Here is an 11980-nt window from a genome sequence, read left to right on the forward strand (position 1 = left end):
GTCGGACCACAGTGCCTCAAAGCCAAATCCAGCAAGTTTGAGAAAAAAATATCACCAAGCCAAACAATGCTTTGATCTGAGTGTTTGGACTCAGAATGGTGATGGGTACGATAACAGAGTGTGTTACAGCTGCGGCTATCATGGACACATTGCTGTTAACTGCCGGTACTGGAGATATGAGACCAGGAGGTGCTTTAATTGCAATATCAAAGGTCACATTGCCAGAGAATGCCCAAGGAGATCGAATGAAAGATTGAGGGCTAATTCTCATAAATCGGCAAAGATTCCAGTCAAAGTCAAGCCCCAGGAACAGAAGGTTCTGAAACCCAAAGTTCAAGAACGGTCAATTCAAGAAAAGAAAGTAAAGCTTTCACAGGGGCAAAAAGACAGACTGAGGAAAAAGAGAAAGAAGGCGAGAGAATATCTTGAGATGATATTGTCCTCGGGTTCACGGGATAAACAGAATAACAGTTCTGATGAATCGACTCCCTCAGCCGCGAAAACAAGCAAAAAGAATTCATCAGATACAAATCTGGGGACAAAAAAGGAGAAGAAAAAGAAGAAGGTCGGCGATGAATCTGACAGATTAGAGTCGGACAAGCCACCTTCAGGCAATGATTCTGGTTCGTTAAAACCAGGGGAGCCTTTGGTTGAGGTAAAAAAGGAGAATTCAGGTTTAGCAATGGATGATGCAAATTTTCCACCATTGTTGAACAAGAATTCGAAATCACCCAAGGACCGTCAGGCTTGGGTGAATCTGTTTAAATGAAAAACCTGACTTGCCGGAGATCCCAAGATGGTATCGTGGATCATGAATCGGCACATTTCCTGAGAAATTTCACTTTGGTGATTTTTCGATTTACATGTAGTAAATCAGGGACATTAATTTGTACTTGATTTTCTGCAGATGGTTTATGGTAAACTGGGAATGATAAATCTTTAAAATGTTTGAAGAAAACAAGATGAAGAGATAACCCCGAACCTACAAATGGTTTGAACACAAACTAATTTTTTCGAAAAAATCATTTTGATTAAAACAAACTTAAGTGTTTTGAGATCACAATGGGGAATTAGTTTGTTGTGAGGGGGAGTTCTGATTGTTTATGCCATATGGATGGAGAATTGAAGTGATTCTCATCATGTTGTCATTTTTGTACAGTTTGTTTCAAATTTTCCCAGAAAATCAAAATTGAAACATATTTTGATTTTAGGGGGAGTAAAATTTTAAAAAAATTAGAAAATTTGAAAATGTCAAAAACATTGAAAAATTGTAAAAATGAGTTTTGTTGCGAAACAAGAGGAAATGATAGTAAATCAGTAGACTATCACAGCACGCTAAAGAAATGTAATGCCAAACGTGATAAACGGTCTCACTGATGATGTGACGATAGGTTTTTGTACATTTAGTAGATTTATTCGGGATATAAACCTAAAATTTCAAACTTGTGAAATTCGTGGGGAACACTACTTGGATATATAGGTAACCCCTGAAATCTCGTTTGAAAGGTCTCGTATTCTGATATATTAGGTGTTTATACTCTATGATGTCTGGGGGTATTATTCCGGGACTTTTGCTGAACGGTAGTTCTGACCTAGTCCTTGGCTAATACTTTCCGCAAAATGCTTGAAACATAGCATTATAGCCCTCAGAATGATTAGACAATAAAATTGATATTCATCTGTTGTAGCTAAAAGATCCTCTAAAGGGGACACACTGCTAAGTCGAAACTGATATCTCTCTGCTGAACGGAAGTTCTGACCTGAGATCCCTCAGTTCTCGCATTTTTCCCCTAATTTATATACAGACATCGTTGTAGTGTTCATAACCTGTAAGACTGAATATTGGGATTCTGGATACGGGAGTATATTCAAGAGGTGGGACACATGAATTGAACTAAGTTCATAAAATACCTAAATAGTATCCTGAATAGATTGAAAATTGTATGAAAATTTAAGAGGACAATTATATCGTCAATCTACGTGAATCGTTTAGAACTTAAAACGATTAAAGGCTTAACGGTGCTTGTGTTATGTCTCAAAAACTGATATGATCTTCTTGCACAAACTCACAAAAATATGTTTGTTTTGCATTAAATTTCTGTTTTTGCATTTACATTTTATGTTTTGAAAATCCAAAAAGATTTTTGACAACTGATGGTGAAGAGCTGATTTTCAAAATCTCAAAGGCTAAACTTGATGAACAGACGGGTTGGTTAAATCATTTGAAATGTTTAAAATGATTCATTAGGTTGAATCAGAAATTGAAATATTTCAAAATTGTGAATTAGTGTTTAATTTGAAAAAGTTATCAAATGATTAGTTGATTCATTAAGTTGAATCACAATTATTTTGATTTGTGATAGAGTGTTTGAGTTTTGCAGGCTTCTGATCCGGTTGCTACAGAGAAAGCCAGGAGTTGATTTCAATGGTGATAACGATTTCCAGACAGAGATCCCAGCATGATGATAGGGGGAGTCTGACGAAAGTTAAAACCAGAGAAAGACCCAGGCATATGATTTCAGGAAGAAGTTTCTGTAAGAAAAAATTGATTCCAGGCTGAGTTCCTGAAGAAGACCGAACAAGAAGTGAAGAGCTGGAAATGATTAAAGACTCTCACTGAAGATTCCGTCAACATTCAAGGGGGAGTCTGTTGGTGCAGTTGTCTGTCGACTACATCTTCGTTCGAGTCTTAGGATAGGGCAAATTGTATAGTGAACAGTAAACGAGAAATCATATATTAAGATAGGATCGCTTATTGGGCTTTAGATCGCTTTTGTGGCCCAATTAGTGAGTGGGATCGTTCATATGACATCTTAGTTGGACCGCTAATGTGTTAATGGGCTGGACCGCTGATATGGCAAGTGTATGGGTCGCTTATTGGACCAGGTCTTATAAGCGATCCCCAAAGTCTATAAATAGTGGTCCATATGAACGATCCAGGTAGAGGTTAGTGTGTGTAAAGGCGAAGCTCTGTCCGTTTGTCTCCAAGTACTTGTAATCTGACAATTAATCAATAAAGGAGACGTTAAATAGTGAAATCAAGCTTTACGAAGACTAATTCAATGAATTCCGCCTCTGGATTAGTCTAAGTGCTCTTCTGAACGACTCATCGGGTCAGCAAACGATCCTACATAACCCATTGGGACCAGAGGACCACTTCTCCGGCGATCACGCCATGGATATGGACGAGGACTCGGACCCCGTCGAGCCTGCAACCGGAACCCCAAACCATCCCATCAAAATCTCTGATGGGTCTTCTTTTCATGGATCACCCTATCGTGGTCCAGACAGTTATCAGGCGAGGTTCAACCAGTTTGAGTGGTATTTTACCCCCTCTGAGCACTCGTCTCCATACCACCAGCAGCAGCAGGATCCTTCCGAGGATTCTCGATTTGTGGCAGTCACTCCGCCACCACCACCAGTTCAGCAGCCGCCTCCGGATCCACCAAGGCGGAGAAGATCAAACACACGGATGTCCGTGCAAGGAAGAGTCCGCATCAGCACTCCTCAACCCTCGAGTGGCAGCCACTACCCGCCACTCCAAGAAGAAGAACCACAGATGGGGGGACCATCAAACCCCGTCTCGGAAGCAGACTCTGCGCTTGTAGCGCCACCATTGGGTTTTGATAACCCAATCCCTGCATACGCCGGTTCAGCGGCGTATAACCCATTTGAGCAGCCGGCCCACACAAACTACAACTATGCGGATGTTGATCCTTATCAGGCAGCATGGGACTACAATGCTCTTCATCCTGAAGGGCCCTATGGTGGTCCTTAGACTACTGGGTACCCACCTTATGTGTACCAGCATCCGCCACCTCCTCAACCACTGTATCAGCTAGGGGTGTTCAAAAAAATCCGAATCCGAAACCGAATCCGAAATATCCGAAATTCCGAATCCAAATTATCCGAAAATTCGGATATCCAAAAATTCGGATATCCGAAAATTCGGATTCGGATAGTAATATTGAAAATTTTCGGATATTTCGGATATCCGAATCCGAAATATTAAATAATATTATTGCGAGAACCGTGAGAACGAACGAAAAAAGCAATCAAAACCAATTTTTTTAATACAAACCTCATTGTAATTAAGATACATCATCAAAACAAGAATTTATAACATCAAATAATTCATTTCTCCTTTCAAAATCACTCTTTTTAGATTTTTTACACATGTGTAAATATAACAGATTTACACATGTGTAAATGGCAAACTTACACATGTGTAAATTTTCTTTATTTACGAATTCACGTAAATTTAAACGTGTAAATTGAATTTCTAACATTGTATTAGAATAATAATGATAAGTGTAGAAAAAAAATTTGAATTTGAATTGTTTTTTACCAAGTTCTCGTGGTTTTTTTATTTGTTGTCACGGTTCTCACAATATTTAGCGTTCTCATTTAAACCCTCTCCTATATATATATATATATATATATATATATATATATATATATATATATATATATATATATATATATATATATATATATATATATATATATACATATATATATATATATAGGGGATGGTTCAAATGAAAACCACTTTTATTGTGAAAACTCGAAAACTAACTAAAAAAGCCTAAAAAAACCTAAAAAACATACAAATTTTTTTTTTTTTACAATTTTTTTTAGAAAAATCGCTACTTTTTATATATGGAAAAAAAATTAAAAAAAAAAAAAAAATTTTGGTTGTACTGCACATGTGCACTAATACGGAAAGCGTAAACCACTTAACCCACCCCCCACCGACACCCCCAAAAACCTAAACCCCCCACCCCACCCCACCCCCCCAAAACCTAAATTCACCCTCCCACCAAAAGCCTAACCCCCCCCCCCAAAAAAAAAAAACTAACCCCCCCCACCCCCACCCTCCCGAAAACCTAAAACTAAACCCTAAACATAAACCCGAAAAAAACCTAACCCCCCCCCCACCCCCACCCCCCAAAAACCTAAACCCCCCCCCCCCCCACACCCAAAAACCTAATCCTAATCCTAAACCTCCAAAAAAACTAACCCTAAAAGCTAAACTAGAATCAAAAAGCTAATTTTAAGCATGTAATGCACATTGTAGTACATGTTATATTGCACATGTGCACTACTATAATAATAGTATTGAAAACAAGATGACACCATAAATCTTTTTTTATGTCATAAAAAATATGCTCAAATATACTTGAATGAAAGATAAGAAAATTTGTGATCTTATGGTGCCATTTTTGTTTTAAAATGATAACGTATAGAGAAATGGGAAATGTTTGAAAAGTTATATATTTTTTGTTCCAATTTTACCCCTCCTTCATTAAAAGTCTTCCCCCCCTCCTTTTTAGTGGGTTTTAGTTAGTTTTCTAGTTTTCACAATAACTAGTGGTTTTCATTTGAACCTTCCCCTATATATATATGCATCCACGATTCTTTTGAAAACCCTATCTCTACATTCCGCCGCATACATATCCCCATTTCCCACTGCAGAGCACTCTCCCCCTCTCAATCTAACATCTTCATGAAATTGTTCAAGAAATCTTGAATCTACAGAAGTTCGACGGTCACGAGATGGTGAATCTTGACATCTTTTGAAATCATCTGCCTGACATCACGAATCATTCAAATGCTCGACATCGTGACATCGTTCAAAATCTTCTGCTTGAAATTGTTTGAAAAAAAAATTATGTATGTTGTCCTTGTAATCCGATTGGAATATCTTGATAGATTTCTAGATTTCTGTTGACTTAAATGATAAGAAATCCAAAAGATATTTGAGTTATCTATGAAATTAATATGTACGGTTATATATAACTTCATTTGGTGGCCATGAATATCATATAATGGATTCTGCATAATATTAGCACCATAGATCCAAAAAGCATCTCAAGATCTTTGTTATTTGAGATCCTGCACAATTTTTATTTTATTTTTTTAGGTATATGGATATCCGTTTTAATATCCGAATTCGTATCCGAAATTTCGGGTATACGAATTTTGGATATCCGAAATTTCGGATACGGATTCGGATATTGAAAATAGCTATCTGAAATTTTCGGATATCCGAAATTCGGATATTCGAATTACCGGATATCCGATTTTGAACACCCCTAGTATCAGCCACCGCCGCGGCCGCAACTGATCCCGCCAGAACACCAACAAGAGGTTCTCGATAGATTGGACCAAGTTGAGCGGGAAGTTCAAGAAGACCGCAGGGAACGTCAAGGCTTCTTCAAAGGTTTGGCAGGCCTACTCAAGGGGAAGTCCAAGAGAAGGGATTATTGAAGACCCTTGTTTATTTATTTAGTTGTAATCAAGTCCCTGCGTGGATTTTTGTTTCTGTACTCAGCCCCTGCGTGGGCTTGTCTTTTTGTATTCTGCCCCTGCGTGGGCATGTCTTTCTGTTGACCCCTGCGTGGGTATGGTTGTTTGTTTATTTCGCCCCTGCATGGGCATGTTATTTCAGTAGAAGTCCCGTTTAGGGCAAAATTTGTACTGTTTGAATTGGTAATGGAATGGTTTAATTTTAATTTTCATGTTTATTGTTAATGATATGCATAAACATAAAACATAAAATAAATGAAAATAACATTCCTATTAAAAGATCTACCATTATAATAAAATGGCAAAATCTAAAAAGGACAAGACCTAGCCATGTGTCATCTTAAGACAGGGCCAAGAATTAGATTCAGATCCATATTAACATCTCAATTTAGGATTGTTCTGTGATAATTATTAAAAGAATCTTAAAGGTAAAACCTAGTCTATATGTCGTTGCAGACATGGCCAAGATGGTAAAACCTACATAAAGGATTCCAATTCTTGTTAGCATCTGAAAGTATGTTAACATTTTTGGCAAAACGTGATTCGCTAAAATCACATAAGTCATCTTTATTTTGGATTATTCCAAATTTCCCTTGTTTTTATAACCATCCCTTATGGATGAAGTGCCTACGGGCTATAATTAATGTCCTTGGGACTAAAGACAGTAGTAGCCTACAACTCACTGTCTAGAAAAAGGTAATGAACTTTGATTCAAACCTTAAATACCTTGATTCTGTAAAAATCTTGGTTTATAAATTAAATCTGTCTGTATGACTAGGCTTTTTGTGCTATTATTAAATTATAATATAGGATTGTAATAAAGGTCCTGAATATATAAATAATTAACAAATTAACCCAAAATGGCTATTTAAACCATGGTTAATAATTCATAAAATATTGTAAAAGCTTCTAAATAAACCTTGTCCATTATTTTCTTATATGTAGCATTTAAAGCTACATGGCTGGGTCTGATGAGGTAAACAGTCATCCGGTAGAAAACCATGAAAACGCTAAGATACATGTGACCGGAGCAGAACTGCAAGCATTAGTAGATAATGTTGTTGAAAAAGCTATGGAACGGCAGTATAGTGAATCTAGTGGGACTCGATGTAGGACCCTATCCACTCCGCATTCCAAGCCTAAGACTCATTCTGAGGCTCATAGCAAGCCACCCTCTAAGAAAGAAGAGCCAAAGAAAGATGATGGTCGACATTCCTCAAACCAAAACAGTGTTCCATCCAAAAGGATAGTATTTGATGACAAACCACGTGCTAAGTCCTGTACTTATAAATACTTTGTTTCTTGCAAACCCCGGGATTTCACTGGGGAAAAAGGGGCAGTGGATTGCATGACATGGTTAGATGAAATGGACACTGTGGTAGATATCAGTGGATGTGCTGAAAGGGATATTGTAAAGTTTGTATCTCAGTCTTTCAAGGGTGAGGCCCTAGCCTGGTGGAGATCGTTGATTCAAGCTACCGGGAAGATTCCACTGTATAATATGACATGGGATCAATTTGTTGCTCTCATCAAGGAGAACTACTGCCCTCAGCATGAGGTTGACAAGATTGATTCTGATTTCCTATCGTTGGTTATGAAGAACCTGGATTGCCAAGCTTACCTTACGAGTTTTAATACAATGTCAAGGTTGGTTCCTTATCTAGTGACCCCGGAACCCAAAATAATAGCTCGTTTCATTGGGGGTTTAGCCCCAGAAATTAAGGCAAGCGTGAAGGCCTCTCGGCCAGCTACTTTTCGGTCTATAGCAGATATATCATTGTCCCTTACATTGGACGCGGTCAGGCAGAGATCGCTAAGGAACTCAAATGCTGCGAAAAGAAAACGTGAGGATGACCTCACGGCGGTCAGATAAGAAGCGTAAGGGAAATAATGACCATAAAAAGGGTTCAGGATCTAAGAAGGAGGGTCAGCAGATGGGTGACAAGCCCAAGTGTAAAACCTGCAAGAAGCATCATTATGGGAAGTGCAGGTATGAGTCGAAATCCCAGTTACAGCCAAGGGCATGTGGGATTTGTAAGTCAAGTGAACACAAGACTCTCGATTGCAAGAAGCTGAAGGACGCAACATGCTACAGTTGCAACGAGAAGGGGCACATTAAGTCAAATTGCCCGAAACTTGCGAAGAAGGCTGAAGAAGGGAAAAAGACCAATGCAAGGGTCTTTCAGATGAACGCACAGGAGGCTATCCAGAACGACAATGTGATAACAGGTACCTTCCTAATTAATGATGTTTATGCAAGAGTGTTATTTGATTCTGGAGCAGATAAGTCTTTTGTAGACAATAAGTTTTGTGAATTGTTGAAATTGCCTGTTAAAACCTTAAGTGTGAAGTATGAGGTGGAATTAGCTGATGGAACCATAGAAACAGCCTCAACTGTATTAGATGGATGTGTTATATCCATTAGGAACCACCCTTTTCCTTTGTCCCTACTTCCCTTTAAGTTAGCCGGTTTTGATATAGTAATAGATATGGATTGGTTATCGCATAACCAAGCCCAGATTGTCTGTAATAAGAAGCAAGTGGTGATCAAGACTCCGTCTGGTGAGCCACTTACCATTCAGGGAGATACCCAGTATGGACTACCTGGGCAGGTGTCCATGCTCAAGGCATCTAGATGCTTGAAGAAGGGTTGTGTCATTTATATGGCACATGTGACTATTGATGAGCAGAAGCCCAAGATTGAAGAGATTCCAGTCATTTCTGAATACCCTGAAGTTTTCCCTGAAGAACTACCTGGTTTGCCACCAGATAGGCAAGTAGAATTCAGAATTGACATCATCCCCGGAGCAGCACCTGTTGCGAGGGCGCCTTATAGGTTGGCACCAACAGAGATGAAGGAATTGAGGACGCAGCTAGATGATTTGCTAGCTAAAGGTTTTATTAGACCTGGTTCGTCTCCTTGGGGAGCGCTAATCCTATTTGTTAAGAAGAAGGATGGGTCGATGCGTCTGTGCATCGATTACCATGAGCTTAATAAGGTTACTATCAAGAATAAGTATCCTTTGCCCAGGATCGACGATCTGTTCGATCAATTGCAGGGGGCAAGCTACTTTTCCAAGATTGATTTGTGGTCAGGCTATCATGAATTGAAGGTTAAAGATAAAGATGTACACAAGACTGCATTTAGGACTCGCTATGGTCATTATGAGTTCCTAGTGATGCCTTTTGGGCTCACAAATGCACCAGCCGCATTCATGGATCTCATGAATCGCGTTTGCAAGCCTTACTTGGATAAATTTGTCATCGTCTTCATCGACGACATTCTCATCTACTCAAAGAGTCAAGCTGATCACGAGAAGCATCTCCATTGTATTCTGAAACTACTTCATCAAGAAAAGCTCTATGCCAAAATTTCAAAGTGTGAATTTTGGCTTCGTGAAGTCCAATTCCTTGGACATGTTGTTAGTGAGCGTGGTATCCAAGTAGATCCCGCTAAGATTGAAGCTATCATGAACTGGCAAGAGCCGAAGACGCCTACAGAGATACGCAGCTTCCTAGGACTGGCAGGATACTACAGGCGATTTATCGAAAACTTCTCAAGAATTACAGCACCCCTGACTTTACTTACGCGCAAGAATAGCAAGTTTGATTGGGGGCCTAAGCAGCAAGAATCCTTTGATATTCTGAAGCAGAAGTTGAGCAACGCTCCAGTACTGACATTGCCGGAGGGGATTGATGAGTTTGTAGTATATTGCGATGCATCACACACCGGTATGGGATGTGTGCTTATGCAGAAAGGCAAAGTCATTGCCTATGCTTCACGCCAGTTAAAGGTGCACGAAAAGAATTACACCACCCATGATTTGGAGTTGGGTGATGTTGTATTCGCACTAAAACTATGGAGGCATTACTTGTATGGAACTAAGTGTGTGATCTATTTTGATCACAAAAGCCTTCAACATTTGTTCAATCAGAAGGACTTGAACATGAGGCAGCGAATGTGGATGGAAACTTTAAATGATTATGACTGTGAGATAAGATACCATCTAGGCAAGGCGAATGTGGTTGCCGGATGCCTTAAGTAGGAAGGAGAGAGTGAAGCCTATAAGAATCAATGCCAAGAGCATCGAGATAAAGAACAGTTTAAATGAAAGGTTGTTAGCTGCGCAGAAGGAAGCTGTCTTGGAAGCTAACTACCCTGAGGAAAAGCTAGGAGTAACTGAAGAACAGTTATCCTACGGCAAGGATGGAATCCTAAGATTAAATGGACGTGTATGGGTTCCAGTTTATGGAGGACTTCAGGATGTCATCCTCCAGGAAGCCCACAGATCCAAATATTCCGTTCATCCTGGAGCTGATAAGATGCACCAGGATCTGAAGGTAAGTTATTGGTGGATAGGCTTGAAGAAGTCTATAGCTGCCTATGTGGCTAAATGTTTGACATGCGCGCAAGTCAAAGCTGAACATCAGAAGCCGTCAGGTTTACTACAACAGCCTGAGATTCCCACTTGGAAATGGGAAATGGTGACAATGGATTTCATCACCAAGCTACCAAGGACAAAGAAAGGAAATGATACTATATGGGTGATAGTAGTTAGACTGACTAAGTCAACACATTTCCTTCCCATTAAGGAAACTTATAGCTCCGACATGTTAGCCCAATTGTACGTAGATAAGATTGTAGCTCTTCATGGCGTACCAGTATCTATTATCTCTGACAGAGATACCAGATACACATCACATTTCTAGAAAAGTTTTCAACAATCTTTGGGCACGCGCTTAAATTTTAGTACGTCTTACCATCCTCAGACGGACGGGCAGAGTGAGCGTCCATTCAGACTCTGGAGGACATGCTACGTGCATGTGTAATTGATTTAGGTGGTAGTTGGGATAACCACCTGCCGTTGGTCGAATTCTCCTATAACAATAGCTACCATACAAGCATTCAGGCTGCGCCTTTTGAGGCATTATATGGTAGGAAATGCAGAACGCCTATTTGTTGGGCAGAAGTAGGAGAAACTTAGTTATCAGGACCTGACCTAGTCTTTGAAACGACGGACAAGATTGTCCAGATTCATGACCGCCTGAAAGCTGCCAGGGATAGGCAGAAAAGTTATGCTGATAAAAGGTGAAAACCTCTAAAGTTTGAGGTTGGTGATAAAGTCTTGCTTAAAGTATCACCCTGGAAGGGGGTAATGCGATTTGGTAAGAAAGATAAGTTAAGCCCAAGGTATATAGGACCATTCGAGATCATCGAGTGTGTAGGAACAGTAGCTTATAAGTTAAACTTACCTGAAGAGCTCAGTGGTATTCACAATGTATTCCACATCTGCAATCTGAAGAAATGTCTAGCTGATGAATCGCTAGTCATACCACATGCAGATGTGCACATAGATGAGAGATTGAAATTTGTGGAAAAACCTTTGTCGATTGAGGATCGACAGGTAAAGAAGCTTCGAAGGAAGCATGTGCCTATTGTAAAGGTAAAATGGGATGCCCGCAGAGGTCCCGAATATACGTGGGAGGTAGAGTCTACCATGAAAGAAAAGTACCCTCAACTGTTCCAGTAAATCGCGAGGTCGAGATTTATTTTAAGGGGGTAAGGATGTAACACCTCGTAAAAATCATACCCAATGAAATAAAGACATGTGTCATGTAAGATAAACGTGTCAGGAACCCGGATCAAATAAAAGATGTATGGTAGGAT

This window comes from Helianthus annuus, chromosome 15, assembly GCF_002127325.2.
Source record: "Helianthus annuus cultivar XRQ/B chromosome 15, HanXRQr2.0-SUNRISE, whole genome shotgun sequence".
Taxonomy (NCBI): Eukaryota; Viridiplantae; Streptophyta; class Magnoliopsida; order Asterales; family Asteraceae; genus Helianthus; species Helianthus annuus.